This window comes from Falco biarmicus, chromosome 1 (assembly GCF_023638135.1).
Source record: "Falco biarmicus isolate bFalBia1 chromosome 1, bFalBia1.pri, whole genome shotgun sequence".
NCBI classification, from domain to species: domain Eukaryota; kingdom Metazoa; phylum Chordata; class Aves; order Falconiformes; family Falconidae; genus Falco; species Falco biarmicus.
Window position 1 is genome coordinate 80,946,888 of NC_079288.1, and position 18,428 is coordinate 80,965,315.

Consider the following 18,428-nt stretch of genomic DNA (forward strand, 5'->3'; position numbering starts at 1 on the left):
GTTATAAAACTGTGATCTGGACTTTGGCTGAAACTTTAGAGTACAGGAATTTTCATAAGAAAGGTTTTGCTTCATTTTAACATTAAATGTGGAGATGACAAGTCACTGAATGGTGAAGCAGGAGATATTCTTGAGGAAACATTTAGCAAAACAAATGTTTTCCAGCCAGACATCAGCTTTTCCAAAAACCAAAGTATTAATTTTCAGACAAACGTTAAAAAATTTGTTGTTTTAAGGCAAACACTTTAGAGAAAGCAAGCGCTCTTCATAATAATATCAAGTGAAAGTTCAAATTCCCAGTGGATAAAGAGGAATGTGAAATACTGAACTCAGTGGAGAAGCCTTGGTAGATCAGGACGGATTTGCTGTCTGAAGGTATGTCTGCACTGAGGCACAGAAAGAAATAGGATGAGATTAAGAATAATTAATCTTCAAGGCCTAGATTTGAGGGAAGAGCAATGCATTTGTGTCTATCAAGTAGAAAGACAAAATGGGACCATAAATTACTTCAGATAACATAACTAAATGCAAAAATCCTTTCACTATGTAGCTATTTTTTGGCTGTGCAAATCAGGCAGTATTTAGTTTGGCTGAGTCAAGAACTGAGATGACTACTGACATCACGAATAAATAAATCAACAGGGGCCTGACACTGCTTTCAGCTGGACCAATTTAACTCAAGACCAGTTGTTCTGAAATTATTCAAGTTCTTTCAACACAAAAATGGTAAGCAAGATTAGCCCTGGCATGCTCTGCATCAGAGAGGAGCCTCTGTCAGCTACATATAATGATTTAATTCTTCATGTAACCAAAAGGTAAAGAGGGCCCACAGCTTGCTTATGTTCCTGAACAGAGAACAAGGCTCAAAGAAACAGGTCTGTGACTTCTGGTCTTCGATATATACTGTTGGTTAATAATTAATTGCATCCTTCAGGTGTAGACATCGGTAACAGCTAGAGAGTCTGAGATTATTAAAAAGGACTGTGGAAAAAAGAGCAGATTTGTATGGAAAGTTTAGTAATATGATCTCAGATAGGTCAAATTAGCTGCTGACATGGAAAATTATCTTTGTGAGTTGCTTTAGATAAGTGGTGAGGGAAATGAAAAAATTCAGAGAGTGGCTGCCAAAAGCCAAAGGTAATATATCCCAATGCACCAGTGTAAGAGAGACTGGGAGAGAGAAAGGAAAAGCCTTTTGAGCACTTAGTTTCCAATGGTGCTTTGTTTACCCAGCGTCTGTTACAGTCACAACCCAATGAAGAACCTGGGCGTGTAGAAACTCGTGTAGTACGGATAATAAACAAAAACCGCTCAGAAGGCTTTTTCCCTCCTCCCAGGAGGTCTTTTATAGCCGGACAGTGTGAATTACATGCCCACTCCTTGTTGATGCCCTCACGCTGCCACATGGTAGGAAGCATCCACACTACAAATGGGAAACAGGCCCTAAATTCCAGAAAATATAGCTGTGGCTTTTTCTGAATGCCTCAGTAGTTGGTAATATGGAATTATGTAAATTTAAGCTAATTAGAAGGATATGCCGGTACATACATATTTTCTGAATCTAGAAAATAACACATTTGAGGAATCAGGAGGCTGACTTTACTGGGGGAACAGGGAAAAAGGCCTGGGGAATCCAACCCCATGGATATTTTGCTATGATGATATTTTGCAGTCTTTCACGTGTTTTCCATGTAAGGAACTTTGCCTTTCATCTAAGAAATTGTTTCCGTGCTTTTCTTGGTTTTCCTTTGTGTATTTTTTTGCCAAAGATCATCCTGCAGACATACTACTTTCTTCAAAATACTTAAGAGCAGCAGTGCATTCCCTAGACAGTGTCTTCTTTGAAACTAGCTGCCACCATTTGCTTCCTGGCACAAAACTCTGTTTATGGTGAGCTCTGATGACCTCCAGTTGTCCTCAGCCCTCTGCATTGAAGCTGCTGACTTCCCAACAGTTAGGATTAGCCAGACACCTAGATGGCTGTCTCCCCTTTGATCTATTTTAGATGAAAAAATGAGCCACCAGCACTCATGCTTTAGATAGATATGAAACTCATGATCATCAGGAGTCTATGCCCAGGGATCTATCTGCCATATAGGTGGTTTCCCCCACCCCACAAGGTCTCCACCACCAACAAAAATGATCTGTGGATTATCAGTCAGACCAATACATTAGTAAATCGTAAACTTAGCTGTGCAGATACCGTGCTGAGGAGGCCTTTGTCATAGGTAGCAGAAGACTTCTTCCTGTGGGGATGGCTTCCCCATCTGTCCTCAAGACTGTTATGAAGATCCTCATATCTGAGGAAACGAGCCAAATATGATAAGTACAATAGGTTAGAGCTGAGGGGAGCCTTTAGGATCAAATGCTACCAATTTCATTCCATTGGAAATATGTTTTATGACAGAGAAGCACTAAGTGATGCTTAGCACAAGGAGAAGTGGCTTTGCGGAGAGACAGGGCAACGCCGGCAGGATATCAGCTTCAGCTTCCTGGGAAATCCGCTCCCAGGAAAGACCTTCTTTCCAGGATGGAGATCAGATTGCTGTCCTGCCACAGTTAGAGCCACAGAACAGCCATGAAAATAATGATTTTTCGTTAAGCAGGGCTCCAGGGTTCATGGCTGCCTGCTTCTGACCTAACAGTCATCCAGGTTTATCTCTTGACCAAAATGTTTTTTTTAACCTAGCACTCAGTTTTTTTGAGCATCTCTACAACAAAGTATTGAATAAGTTTCAGTCATAGCTTCTTCACCTGCAAGAAAACTTTCACGGTAACTTGATGACTTCTCCCTTGGCTGCAACAGCTGAACAGCATTTACAGACTTCTAGTGAAAACAAAGACAATTGCACTTCAGTTGGGCAGCGTGGCTTTTTTTGTAATTAGGAGAAAAAACTAATTTATTAAATCAAAACCTGGAACATTCCAAAAATCTAAGAAATTTCTAGGCATGGGTTGATTATGAGGGAAAAGTCAACTGTGTAAAATAAGACCACAGTGTACAGCCGTTTTCTAATAGTTAGCACTGACAAATATGATTCTTGCCACTGTTTTTGCAGTGGTATTTTACACCATGGTCATCATTGCTGTGGTGCTAACAAGCATGTTATCTGGGTGCCTGAAGATACAGTGGTTCAGATTTAGTGGTTCAGACGGAACTGTAATTGTTTTGACTGCATGAAACAGCAAGGAAAAGCAGAAAAAAATCGGTGAGCTCCATCCTAGCTGCAGAAAACCTTCAAAAACTTGGAACTTTTTTTTTTATTTTCCCTTTCTAATTCAGACAAAAACATATGAAAGCTGAATGACTGCACTGCTTCTTATTGCACTCCCCCTTCTCCCTGGGAGAGCAGTGGCAGGGATGACACCAGGGTGAACAGCTTCTCTGCTCTCCCGAGGGAGCTGTACCTGGAAGTTGCACTCTTGTCCTACCTTCCCCAGCTGCAAGACATTGATGTCAGCTGTACCATTAATGATGGAGAGGTGTGTGAGTCATGCATAACTACTTGATGACAGCTGGGCAGCATTGTCAAAGAGCCTTCAGCTCTTACAAGCCATCTCCCTGTCTTTACAGGCAGATGCAAGGGAGCTTTGGGAGGCAGGTTGCACAGGTTAACCCACTGCCATGCTCAAGACAATGATGTGAGGGAGTGTGGCATGCTTATACAGCTTTGACATCCATAGCAAAGGCAAGGAGAGCTTGCATCAGCTTGCAGGTATCACCAAAGGAGACTATGTTTGTTCATTTGTGTCCTACATGAGCCTAAAAGTAAGAGCACATCTTCAGTAAGGTCATAAAACTTGTAACATACACTTGCATGACCTGAGTTTTATTTTTCCACCCAGTGAGGTATTTGCACATACAACACAGATAACTGCAGAGTCAGATGTGCACTTAAGTATTCATTTGACATAAGCAGACATGTGCTGTCTGTGCACAGATGCATGCATTTGCAGTCAGTTACTGCTTAAAAAATTTCACCTGTGTCCTCACCATTGCAAAGGCACAACATAATTGTTAGAAGCCAAAAAAAAAAGTCTATATTAAGTCTATTTTGTTAATACTTTAGAGGGTTAAAGGATATCTTTCTTCGGTCAGTTTTACACGTCTTTTAGCCTAGCTCAAAGAACCTAGTTGGGAAAATTGCCTTTTAACACCAGGAAAATAAAAGCTGTCATGGTTCAGAAGAAAAGCTGGCTACCAGCTGTGAATATTAATGTATTTTTCCTTGAGCCTTTCTGCTACAAAGTTGAGCATTAAAGGTGTTACGATACTTCCTCTGAATCAAGTTTTGATAAAATTAAAGGGATCACAGCTCTATGTAGTTAACTGTCATATACTGAACTATTCAACTTCCAGCTATGGATGCAGAGACCAGCCTGCAACGCAATTAGAGGGCTGAAAAAGCACTTGACCTTCAGCTTCCACATATAATCTTTCAGTCTAAGAACTTTACAATAAGGTCTGCAACACTGAAGGTCTTACTTTTATAATGAGAAAATTGAATCCACTAGCCCTATACCAGAATTTCATCATCCCAAGCTAGAAATAGGACTTCCCAGTAACTCGGATCCAGATTGGCTCTCCTTCCAATGTGTTTAAAAGACATTTGAATCCATATTTACAGAAAACTGACGTTTGTGTAGGTGTAAGTGTACAGCTAGTATTATAGGACACTAATTTCAAAAGCAATTTTGACTTCCATAGTTGTCAGTTGTCCCACCAAGCTTATTCTTGACCAATATGATCAGCCCTCATACCTTAAAATCACTGTCCTAGACCTCTCAGTAATGCAAGGATTGCTGTTCCAATATTGCTGGAGGATGCAAAGTGTCCTCTGGAGACCAGCTGTGAAGTTAGGCAGCCGTAATAGGGTCTGCACCATCTCAGGAGGGAGTTAGTAAGCCAGCAAAGATACAGGAACCTAAAGCAGAATCCTGCCTGAAGTTCATTTGGTATGGGCTTGAACCCCATAATCCTGGAGCAACATCAAAGAACTCCGTTGCCTATTGCAATTTTCTTCAAGTTCCCCCTAAATTCAAAATGTCCTTTCCACAGGGCTTCTCAGATATCTAATTCCATTCTTGATGAGGTCTTTGGGCTGCATCATGTGGTTACCAATACCTTTGTTTTCTTCTGAAAGGCCAGTAAAAACAAACAAAAAATACTGAAACGATATAGCCTAGGTGCTAAATCCCAGGATGTCTACTAATTATATTAGGCTCCTCTGAGATACAATTCACTGAGGAGAGGACAGTGTCTGCTGCTGACTTGGGTCAAACTAGCAAACATTTGAGAGCTGCCTGTTAATGACTCACTTCCTTCCACCAAAATGAGGAATCGTAACTGAAATTGTTACCAGTGATGTGACTTTCAGGTCAAAAATTTAAGGAAGTTAAAATACCAGAACTGCCTGGCAAGAGCTCATCCAGACCACTAGAGGAAAATTAGATGTTTCCAAGGTCATTGGGAAAACAATGCACCCAGCAAAATATCCCATTTGGACACGTGTTTGATTAAGGAGCTGCCCTGACTCACTGATGCTGAGTTCTGTAAATATGGGTATGGCAGGGAAATCCTACAGAATACCAAGAGCAGTGTCAACATTAAAAACACGGCTGCAATAGGTCATCAACCTGCAATCAACAAATCCAGCAGATACTTTCAAAAATGTTTTCAATACAAGAAGAAAAGCTTATATATTACCCAGTATGTCGTAGGTCCTAAGCCTTTCCTTCATTTGCAGCCATATCTCAGCTGTAACTCAAAGCAAAGAGCATCGTGTTAGTAGGGGAAGAGTTAACACTTTTTAACTATTTAATAAAAATGGCAGCAAAGCAGGAAGCGGTGAATGGTGATTGATGTATGAACTAATGGAGGTCCTACTAGGAGCAACCAGAGAAAAACAAAAACAAAAGAACATTTACAGGGCTTTGATAAGTTTATGACCATGATTATACAAAGGCTGATGTCTCTATCAGCTGGAGCTGAACTCTGCTGGAGCACTTCCAGTCCTGCAAATTGCATTCCCATGGACCAGATTTACCAGTGGATGCATTCCACTTCTTCCTATTGATGTCACCCAAAGCCATGAGTGCTCTGGGTTCTTGATAAGTGTGCACTACACAAGTTCCCTCTTCCTGCTGCACCATCTCTTTGAACTGTGCTTTGGCAGAGCATGTGTCCTGCCACTGGCTGTGAAGGAAGCTAAGGAAACTAGACTCTTAATCTATGCATATTGGTTTGCAGTTTACAACTACATGCTGTGAAGCTTCTTCCTCACTCCCAGCCTCAGATAGGGGTCAGATTTCTTGATGAGGTCTTTGGACTGCATCATGTGGTTACCAATACCTTTGTTATCATACCTTTGTTATCATGAATATTCAATGAAAAGCAGTGATGGCAAAGGTATGTTCCCTGGAATAAGAAGCTAAGGACTTCTGTGAAGGATCTTCTACCCTCAGAAACTCCTCCCCAGTTTTCTGCCCTTAGTTTCAGCCAGATCCATTTCAACACAGCCCTGCATTGCTTCAACCTTTGCTTGTTCCAGGGTGTCAGAAGGTAAAAAGCTTTTGTGCTTTGACATTCTATTCAAGAGAAAAAATTACAAGAGCATAGTAGTAGTGAGGAAAATTTCATCATAACCTATCATGGAAGGATGAGATCAAACACAAGATAATAGTGCTAATAGTATAGTGATAGAAAAGACCAGTAACGTCATGGAATGTTCAAAATGCTAACTGGGAACAGATATCAAAAAGCTTATTTTTAATGAATAGTTGTATTGCTTACCGAATTGTAGTTGAGTTATTACTCTGGTGTCATTACCAATGCAGTGTCCAGCTGCAGAGTATCTGCTGTGGTTAGTACAGTATGAACAAGGGGTGTAAAGAGAGTCCTCTTCCCCAAAGAATTTACAGCTAACATGGCAAACAAAAGACCAGAAGTGGGTTATGCTGTAAAAGGATGGAAACAGGTGGTAACATGACACAAATAATAGTTTAGGGAAATTATCTTTGCTGGTTTTTGAGGTTCTCCTGGATGAAAGGAATGTGTCAAGACAAGAATGTTTTTTGAATGTGTGACTGTAGAAGAGTTTCTCAGAAAATATGATTAGAAAGACAATATGACAACAAGAGAGCCTAGGAGACCTCCTTGGTACTGGTGGGACATATGATGAAAGACATGCTGAAGGCACTCTAGGAGGAGTCTAGAGAAGCAACTCAAGGGTCATCTTAAAAGATCTTTGTTGATGGCACCAAGGAGGGTGATGTCCACCTACACACATGTTCATGAACCACCAGAGTCAGAAACTGCTGCTGAGACCCATAAAAGGTGAGCTGTCATGGCTGGGACACTGTCCTCATGGTTAGAAAGACTGAGCATCCTAGGATGCTCATGGAGACTCTCTAGTGCCCTAAATACCATTTCAGATGCCATTCTCATCCTGTTGGTAGGGCTTTAACTTAGACCAGCTGGCCTAAATCCAGGGCAAACCCAAGGAGCTAAGCTAATTTTCCTTAGTCAAAGCAGTGTCTTGTCAAGTTCAGTTACAGACACAAAGAGTTCAGATTTTAACTGCACAGAGAAAAGAGTTAATATGAATTGTTGGTCTGGACAAGGTCTTTTGATATGCTCCAGTTCAGTAGGTTTGGGGAGTGACACCATCATCACTTTACAGTCTCAGTCTTACATCATAGCTCAGTGTCATATGAGATGAAACAATAGCATGCTCAGAAACAGCCCAAATCTTTCATGCAGAGGGAACTGCTGAAAATAAGAGTTAAAACATCAGACACATCTGGACCTAATCCCTAAGCAAACTTTCCCTTGAATTTGAACTTGGATTCAAAGAATAGAGGGTGGGGAGGGGAGCTATAAACCCTCCTGTGATGTGACAAGTGAGGGTTGTTCTCATTAAGGTGATGTGCTTTTAATTAGATAGTCACTTCATTTGGTTCTAAAGTGTCAAGTGTAATTAATACAACATTGATTACTCCATGGTAATCTTGGGAGTTGAAGGTTGGTTTGGTTTTTTGCATTATTCAAAGGCCTCACGCTGCTCTCTTGGAAGTGGGATAATCCCTTTGCTACCAGTTTAGGTTATCTCCAGTTTCTGTGCTTGTATCTTGTCCTACTGTCTATCTTTTCTTCCTTTATGGAAGAAAAAAATTCCTATCAAAGGATTTTTAAACTTTTGTGCTGTTGCAATACACCTGACTATCCCAGGAAAGTTAGGGATAGGCACAGGCAACCAAATGTGTAACTATTTGCCTATTTAGAGATGCAAACATTTGCTTAAAGGGGTTGATAGACGTAATTTCAATGTGTGTACACACGTACACACATACTGTGGCACCAGCAAGATGCAATATTGTCACTGTAGTGAATCACAGCTGTGTCCATCTGTGCATGTTTCTACTGTGGTTCAAAGAAGCTTTCACTTACATTTTTCTACAGTACACTTTTCTCAAACACAACTCTTTTCTTTCTGCTTCTTCCCAGAGGAAGTAAAATACTGGCTTCTTTCATCACACTCTCTCAGACAGACAGACAGACAGGTATGAATTCTTGCTTTATATTCTTCACCATTTTGTAGAGATTTCTTCAGGTGTGTAATGAGAGGTGGCATTTTGTTTTTCATCTCTATCACATTCTCAACCACCCAAGTGGAATGTCAATACTGACCTGCAGACCTTAACACCCAGGTTTTGTTGTGGGATTTCCGATGCCGTCATCTTCTCATTGCATTGCTAGGTAGGGTGAGAAGGTGTGGCTGACTGTGGATCTGTCAATAGACTGTTCCCGTAGACAGGACTCTTGGGTGCATTGGGTTGTGACTTTCACTGAGCTCCAAACCTTCTGAGGAACCATGGTTCGGTCTTTACACTTGTTCTCGACCTTATTTTCTTCCTGTGACATTTGTCACCTAGCTTCTTAAGGACACCAGTGAAGCTGAGTTTCTCATTGCTCTTCCACTGCTTCATAAACATAAACCCAAGTTTAATAAGTATTACCTGTTGAATCATAGGGCTCGTGGGATTACACAGCACAGATCAATGCAGTCATAGAAACACAGACCTTCCTAAATGGTTTATTAAGCACAAACAACTGTGCCTGGCAGGCAGACCCACACACAGTGAGCCAAGACGTTCTCTCCTGCCCAAGCCCCAGCTTTGCCTTTGCTCACCAGAGACGGCAAGGTCAGTGGCCCCTCTGCGCAGGCGGCAGAGACATCTCGTGACTGAACCACATACTGCTGGCAAGCGCGGTGTTGTGAAGGGCTGCTCGGGTAAGCTGTGCACTTCCTATTTTCTGTAGATATTTACTAAATCTAAATATTTTAAAAATAAATAATAACAGAAGCCTCTCCTCCCCGTGGCACACCAGGATGCTCTTTCACTGTTTATCTTGGCTGAGCACAGGAAGCTGTGTTGTAAGGCAGCATTGCTCAGCCTGATGCAGATACGGCTAGTTAGTATGTTGTATTTGCCCAAAACATCTGGATAAGATTCAGGCTAATCTGCAGATGTTCAGCCAGATAGATGTGCTCCTTTGGGCTGGTATGAATCATGGAGCACTGAGTTGCTGGAGAAGGAAAGAGATTCAATAATTTATAGTAAAAGCCATTCTGGTCTTTGTAGCTATGTGCACATCCAGACCTGCCTCATCTCAAAGCACCAGAGAGGACTCATGGGCTCTTGGAAGATTATGGGAGCTCTGCTTATGGCAGGCAATGAGGAGATCATGGTGCTCCTCAGGGTTCAATGGGACGAAATGTTTCCAGTTGAATCACAAGATCAAGATTGAAGGATGCTGCTAGCACTGCAGGCACAGGCACAGAAGCACATTCGTCTGATTCAGCAGCAAATCAGCTTAGTTATGGTAGATGAGGTAGGCTATCCTCACCCAGTAAATGTGAATTATTGCCATCTAGCTTAACCCGCAGTGGAAGGGGTTTAAGATAAGTTGCATTCTTTCACATTAGCCATGGCCTGAGAGCATACACCCTGACAGTTAGTACATCTCAGCTGATGCTCAAACCTAAACAGGATTTAAGTGGAAGACAAGTTATCCATAGGTCTTCTAGTAACCTAAAGACTCCAGATATCAGCTGTTGGGAGAAATGGTTACTCTCCATGTGCTTATCAACTCCCATCTTGTATACACTGTCACAGGTGCCTGAGATCACTCAAGCTCATGCAAGCTTTGCAGATCCACAGCACACGCAGCAGGTCCAGGAATTTGCAGCAGACCTACCCCTTCCAGACTGCTAGTGCATCAGGACCCGAACTGGATGAATGTTGTTGCTATTCACCTGCTCACCATTTTTGCTTAGAAACAACAACTTACTGGGTCAGCATCTGTGCAGTTTAGTATTCTACCTCACTCAGCTCTGAGTGTTTTAAAGACCTAAATCTGTGATGGATACAGAAGGGAGAACAACCTACAGAGGTCTGATTTCTAACATTTAGGAAGAGTATGGTAAGACCTGAAGATCTAGGTTTAACATCCCTTCCAAAATGCTTTTTATCATTAATTATAACTGGATAGTCTGGAGGCGAATATATATTTAAGACCTGGCTAGTGACCAGAGGAGCAGAGGCAAAAAAAATATGAAAAATAAGGAGGGAGAAATATTGAACAGACCTTTTTTTTTTTTAATCTCAACATTTTTGTCAGAAGCTTGAGGATGGTTTTCATTTCATCCCAATTAGCTCAGCCTATCCTAGTTATGGAAAACTGGAAGCCCTCCAAGTTTTTTACCACAGGAATAATTTGGTAACACTAAGAAATATTTGTATGAATAGCTTTGTGTCTGTGTGTGTGAAACGTCTGGGCACATAAAAGTGTTAACAATCGTTAATGTTTGCTTCTCTGCTGTAATAACTGAAACCATGCTCAACGTGGCCAAACAACCTGACCTCACTTTTCTATCCCCACCCCAGTTTTGATACAAACGAGGTCATTATCGCTGCCAGCAACACAGAAAAACAAATCAAATCAAAAATATAAGGAATAGATTAAAAACCACCTCCCTTTCATAATTCAAGGCCACAAGAGTCTAAAATAAGCTCATAAATAAGCCCTTGAGGACCATTTTGATCTGTCCAAACAACACGATGGTTTTGCGGTGATTTGCAGCTCTGTCTGGTTATCTTGCTTACCAGGAGATGACTCTTTTCGCATTCATCAACAGGGCTAAGGACAGAAAGGAAATAATCCATATAGAAAAATAAGTGTGCTCTCAGCTGTCAGGTACCCTACAGGCAAGAGCATCTGAGTCCACTACCTGAACAGCATGGCTGAGAGGTATTGCTGAGGTACGTGGCGAGTGGTGATGCTTTACAGAAGACAGCCCCTGTTGATGGCTAACTCTCTGGTGCAAGTTCGAGTATATTACCTTTAGCATCCATTAGAAATATTTTCTTCTCAAGACTGAATGCAGGGGGAAAGAGAAGGAGGTGAAACTATTCACACTTTTAACTTTACTTGTCTAATTTAAAAGTCCAAATTCAGAAGCCAGTCCTCCTTATATTTAATGGAAACAACAGGAGGCTAATTTGAGACAACAATAGCAATTATTGTGAATACCCTCAGTAAAGATGGTCTTCATCATAGGTGTTCAGACTTCAGAGGGACACATAGTCTTTGGTGGCATTGCCAACAAGTGTTTTGACCTTATTAAAAATTACCAGGTTTAATTATATGAGTGTGTCGTGTGCCTTTCTTATTATATTAACTTGCACTGGGACAATAGGAGAAGGAATTTAATCACAAGGATTTAATCATATATTCAATTAGTTTTCTAGAAGTCCTACTAACAGCAGAAGACATTACAATCCCAGTGGGTTTGGTAGTGTCATGTCATAAGCACAATCCTATAAACTTATTTATACAGAATAGGCACAATTTGCCCAGCAGGAATGCTTATGCAAATAGTCTGTTTTATGCATAAACTTAGTGGTTTGGGGCTCTCACCTTGCGTCCACAGCTGAATGCATGAACTATAAGTCTATGAAGTTTTCAGTTTGTTCTGGATTTCTTCAAGATGAAAAGAAGATAAACACAGTAACTAGGACATGACAGTGACAGCACCATTCCAAAATAAAAATCATAGCAAAAAAGCCTGTAGTCAATCATTACGCCATAAACCACAACCAAAGAAAAGGGTAAGACAAACAGTGGAAGAGTTTTCTTCCAAATCCCCCTTAGTTTTCTTGCAGTTTCTTTGCCTTATGATCACCTGGCAATGATTTTCTCTTCTACTCACAAGCCTTCAGAAGCACCTTTGAGAAAGTCCTGCAGACCTCTTTGTGGGGTGATGGCACAGGTTCAGTGTGTAAGAACATTCTCCTCATCTCTGTGCCCAGCAGCTCCTCCACTTTTTTCTTTTTCTCTATGTTTCAAGCACAGAATAGATTCTGTGAAAATATGTTGTTTATTATTGTTGTTATAATTATCGTTATTATTATATTTTATTATTATGCTTTCTAACTCCTTGCACAAGAGCCTTCCATTCCCGTGGGCAAGTGGGCTTATTAGCTTGCACACAACTGGGTGGTGGCCTTTGGCTACAAGACCTCTAACTACCATATACTGTGTTCATAAACAAAGTTCACCGGATGTTCAGCATCCAGCTTGCATGAAACACTGCCAAGTCTGTGAGCACTAAATGTTGAACTAATAGTGAACTTTCATAAAGTAGGTCATATAATAAACTTCCATGAATTACTGCTGTAAGCTGCTATAAATTGCTCTGTGGCAGGTTCCAAGCAATGTTTTTACTGTCCTTTCACTAAAACTGCAGTAAATCCTTAGAAAGAAAACCCAAATAAGATGCACTCTGCCTCCAAACCTTGCAGCTTTGCTGCATGGTTTCTAGCCCACCTTCAGTGACACAATGCAAAATGTGGAGCCACTGTTTGCAATATTGATCATGGGAGTCTGGTTTAATCCTGTACACAAATAGGAACAAATCTCTGGTTGTTTCAGAGACAAGATCTTTCTCTTGCAGAAAGTGGAGAAAATAGTCAGCCTTTTCAAAAAATGCAAAGATCTTGACTTTAGACAGCAGTTGGAGGATGACCCAGGACACTACACGCTGGTCAACCTCACCTCCATCCCTGGAAAGATGACGGAACAGCTCATCCTGGAGGTCATCTTGAAGCATGTAGGGGAAAAGGTTATCAGGAGTAGTCAACATGGATTCACCAAGGGAAAGTCATGCCTGACCAACCTGACAGCCTTCTATGGTGGAATGACTGGCTGGGTAGACAAGGGGAGAGCAGTGGTTGTTGTCTAACTTGACCTCAGCAAGGCTTCTGACACTCTCCCGTAACACCCTCCCAGGTAAGCTCAGGCAGTGTGGGTCAGGTGAGGACAGCGAGGTGGATTGAGAACTGGCTGAAAGGCAGAGCTCACAGGGCTGTGATCAGCGGTACAGAGTCTGGCTGGAGGCTGTAGCGAGCGGTGTTCCCAGGGTCAGTACTGGGTCCAGTCCTGTTCAACTTGTTCATCAGTGACCTGGATGAAGGGGCTGAGGCACCCTCAGCAAGTTGGTTGGTGACACAGAGCTGGGAGGAGCGGCTGATTCCCCAGAGGCTGCGCTGCCATTCAGCGAGGCCTGGGCAGGCTGGAGAGCTGGGCAGAGAGGAACCTCATGGAGTTCAGCAAAGGCCAGTGTCAGGTCCTTGTGCACCAGTACAGGCTGGGGCTGACCTGCTGGAGGGCAGCTCTGCGGAGAAGGACCTGGGAGTCCTGGTGGGCAGCAAGTAGCCCATGGGCCAGCAGTGTGCCCTCATGGCCAAGAAGACCAATGGGATCCTGGGGGGCATTAGGAGGACCGCAGCCATCAGGTGGAGGGAGGTGATCTTCCCCCTCTGCTCTACCCTGGTGAGGCTGCCTCTTGAGTGCTGTGTCCAGTGCTGGGCTCCCCAGTTCAAGACAAACAGGGAACTTCTGGAGAGGGTTGGAGAGGGTCCAGTGGAGGCTACAAAGATGATGAGGGGACTGGAGCATCTCCCTGATGAGGAAGGGCTGAGGGAGCTGGGGCTGTTTAGCCTGGAGAAGACCGAGAGGGGATCTTATCAATGTCTACAAATATCTTAAGGGTGAGTGTCAAGAGGCTGGGGCCAGGCTCTTTTCAGTGGTGCCCAGCGACAGGACAAGGGGCAACAGGCACAAACTGCAACATAGGAAGCTCCATCTGAATATGAGGAAAAATGTCTTTCCTTTGACGGTGACAGAGCACTGGAACAGGTTGCCCAGAGAGGCTGTGGAGTCTCCTTCTCTGGGGACATTCAAAACCCACCTGGATGGGACTGTGCAACCTGCTGTAGGAGAACATGCTTTAGCAGGGGGTTGGGCTAGATGATCTCCAGAGGTGCCTTCCAACCCTGAACATTCTGTGATTCTGTTCACCTCCAGCAGAAGCCAGTTCACAGCTTCTCTGAAAAGCAAGTCCAACAGTGCAAGGGACTTTTATAACATCCAACTTTATTATAAATTCAGCTCTGACGCTTTCCTTGTCCCTTGGCTCTCCTACCCTTTGATCAGTCCCAGACTCAAAGGAAAGAGCAGACAGGAGAATTAAGTGAACAGAGCTAAAAGTAATTTTCTTCTCTTTTTCTTTTCTCTTCTCACCTTTCCCTACTTTCCTGTCCTAACTAGCTCTCTGCCAATGACCTTTGTAGCTGTTTGCCACAGCTACTATGGCATCCTCCATCCAACATCTCCTCCAGAACAGTAACCAGCAACTTTGGCTTCCAGTTTATTCCAATAATAAAATTAGTATTTTATTACCAGTATCTTGCACTGGGAAGTGCTTCTGTGTGCTGCAGGCTAATGGATGGAGTATCCTGCGCTCTGTTTTAATATAGCCAGGAATGTGATACGTAGGCATCAATAGAAGAACCTGCAATAAGGCCACAATGCTATAGTTTAGCTGCCCGGGAAGTGTTGTAGCTTCTAATTATGCTCCCCAAATTACTTCAGCCTTTTGTCCCTAACTATTCCATGTAAAGCCCTCTCAAAGCAAAGCATGTAGGAGTAAAGTATGGTGATGTGTAACTTTGAGACACTGATGTCCATTCCTGAACCTGCCATCATATGCCCAGCGCTGCAAGATGCTGAGTTCCCCTGGTTTTCACTAATATCAACAGAATTTAAAGGAATTTGGTGATTTTTTGCAAGGACTAAGCAACCAGCAAGACTAGGCTTTAACATCTAGGCATCCTTCTGGACATCATGTTCCATCCCGACTATGTGTCGTATCTACAGCTCCCCATACTAAAAAATTTCCTGGACAAAAAAGAGAAAATCTTAGCACAGTCAAACCTTGTTTATAATTTTCCCTTGCAAATTGCAGCCATATTTTGATTATGTATACTGCAGCCTCCCTACCATTTTGTCTTCCTTTGCTTGGTGATATTCAGTATCATTTGTTATGGGGAACATCTTTCACTCTGTTTCTGTTCACAAAACACCCTTCAGTCCCAAGTATGAGGCTAAGAAATTTCACAAAAAGCGCAATCGTAAACTGTTGAGAAGGAAAGGAGATAGCTAAGAGCCAGGCAGGAAAGAGAACAGAATGTCTTAAGTCAGCAGGTCCCATGACAGCTGAGAGAAGAGTCCCTTTAAGGAACTCCATCCTGTTTCATATCTTTTCCAGGCAATTAATTTTTTAGGAGCTGCAGAGGGCTGCCAGGTAAAAGGTCGTGAACACCACTCCTTCACTTATCCCCTGCAGCAGAGCAAGATTTTTGCCCAACACTGCACCCATGGGCCCCAACCTTCTCCCAGAGGAATCATCTTCACTGAAGGGTTGTGTGACTCCCCTCCCCACAGCCTCGGGGCATGCTGCCAGCTCTTCCTTGTGTGGAAGACACTGGTCCACAAGGGACCAGACAAGCATTAGTAAACTCCTTCCATGCTGACCACTGAACAGAAATCACAAGACCTAACTCTTCATTTATTCTCATTCCACGGGGGAGAACTGGCGTTTTCCAGGCTGTCAGACAAATGAATTCTAAGAATGAGTTTCATATACAGAGTATTTCAACAGTAGAGTATGTATGACATATAAATCTTTTCTTATGCATTTCTGGGATGGTTGGCAGGGAAAACTGCAGTGTTCTTCAGTCGATCTGGAGCAATGTAAGGGTAGCTCATGCGGTTGTTACAGATGAATTACAGATGAGACATGGTGGGATGGCTCCTATGACTGGAGTGTTGGAATGGGAGGCTACAGGCTTTTCAGGAAGGACAGGCAGGGGAGACGAGGAGGGGGTGGCCCCCTCTATGTCAGTGCCTAGCTGGAGAGCATGGAGCTCCATCTGGGGATGGATGAGGAGCAACCGAGAGCTTATGGGTCAGGATTAAAGGGAAGGCATGGACAGGTGGCACTATAGAGGGGGTTTGATACAGGCTGCCTGACCAGGAAGACCAAGTGGATGAAGACCTCTATAGACAGGTAAGAGCTGCCTTGTGTTCGTGAGCCCTGGTCCTCATGGGGGACTTCAGCCACTCCAGTATCTGTTGGAGCGACAGCACAGCAGGCCACAGGAAATCCAGGAGTTTCCTGGAATGTATTGATGAGAACTTCCTTCTCCAAGTGATAAAGGAGCCAGCAAGGAGAGGTACTATGTTGGACCTTGTTCTCACCAACAGGGAGGGGCTGGTGGGGAATGTGAAGCTGAAAGGCAGCCTTGGCTTGCTACCCTGGACTTCAGGAGAGCAGATTTTGGCCTCTTCAGGGATCTGCTTGGTAGAGTACCATGGGTTAGAGCCCTGGAGGGAAGAGAGGCCTGAGAAATCTGCTTAATGTTCAAGGATTGCCTTCTCCAAGGTCAGGAGTGACACATCAAACAAAGAGGAAGTGAAGCAAAACCACCAGGAGGCCTGCACAGATGAACAAGGAGCTCCTGGACAAACTCAAACACAAAAAGGAAGCCTACAGAGGGTGGAAGCAAGGACAGGCAGCCTGTGAGGAATACAGAGAAATTGTCCAAGCAGCTAGGGATCAAGTTAGGAAGGCTAAAGCCCTGATAAAACAGGTGTAGGAACGCACTCAACAACGACTACAACACTGAGCACCATCCATGCCAGGTGACTACATATGGCTTAGGAAATACCACCACCACAACAGGATTCGTAGATGGGGAGGAACCAAAGGCTAGGTTGTAAGTGTGGTGAGCAATGACATCTTGGCTAACAGGGTTGAAGATAACATATCACATGCATTCTTTCCTAGGTCTTACTCATGTACACAGACCTGTTACAAAACTCACTGAAATCACTGCGACTTTGTCCACTGACACCAACCAGTTCCAGATCTGATCCATAAAGAGCTGTAGCAAGACTGCAACCATATGGAATTATTTCTGAGTCGCAGTAGTAAGAGGTACAATGAAAATATGTTGGCTTGTTTTAGTTGGTAAATATACAGACTTGGCAGGATCAGCCAGAGACCAGATGCTGAATGGCCTGGAAGCTATCCTCTCGGAGGTGGCTACTTCGGCTCAGGGTGAAGACCATGAGGAGGGCAGTGTGGGTATGTCAGCATTGCTACTGACTCTTTTCTACCTGTTTTGTGGACATATAGAGCGTTCCAAGTCTGGCAGTCTGAAAGCTCAAAATTCCCTGTATCCTAACAAACCCATGGGAAAGGACATACTGAGCTAGATAAATTACAGTTATGAAATACAAGTATTTAATTAAATCTTGTCTGGCTGTGTTTTGTACCCTCCCAAAAAACAGTCCAACTTCAAAACTAATCTGGAACTGACTGCCTATGTTATAATTTACTAGAAACTGTGTTGTCATCACTTCAGTTCATAGAAAGGAAAAATAAGAGCAGCAACAGCTTTCATCAGTTCCTATTTAAAAACAAACTGCTGCATTTAAAATAAAATAAAAATGCAGAGTTGGAGCCAAGTCCAAGTTTGCGGTAACTGCAGGGAGGTTAGCCAGGCCAGCCAGGGTGGAGAAAGGTGGGTCAGGTTAGCAAAGGGCAGACAGGTTTCCCGGTGTCCTCCCGTTTCCTGCCCTGGCAGCCCTGAGGACACCCCTCCTGAGACTGCCTTTGGCTGGATTAACCTCTCTGGCTCCGGCTGAGACAGGGCATCTCCTGACTCTGCCAACAGCTGCACGTCTTCATGATGGCACATAAAACAGAGACTGCAGACAAGAAAAGAGTGTGGGGCAGCTGGAGGATGACACCATGGCAAAGGTTCTACCTGATGTGATTTGGCTGCAGGGGACTGCCACCACTGCCTTTGCAGCAGATGCTCTTTAGGGATCCTGACTGCTTCACACCTGGACTCCTGACTGAAAGGTGGGTAATTCCTCTACTCTCCAACCACCCTGTCTAGGAAGCATATTTACATTTCAGATCTTCATCTTAGCAGCCACTTGTTCAAGACCT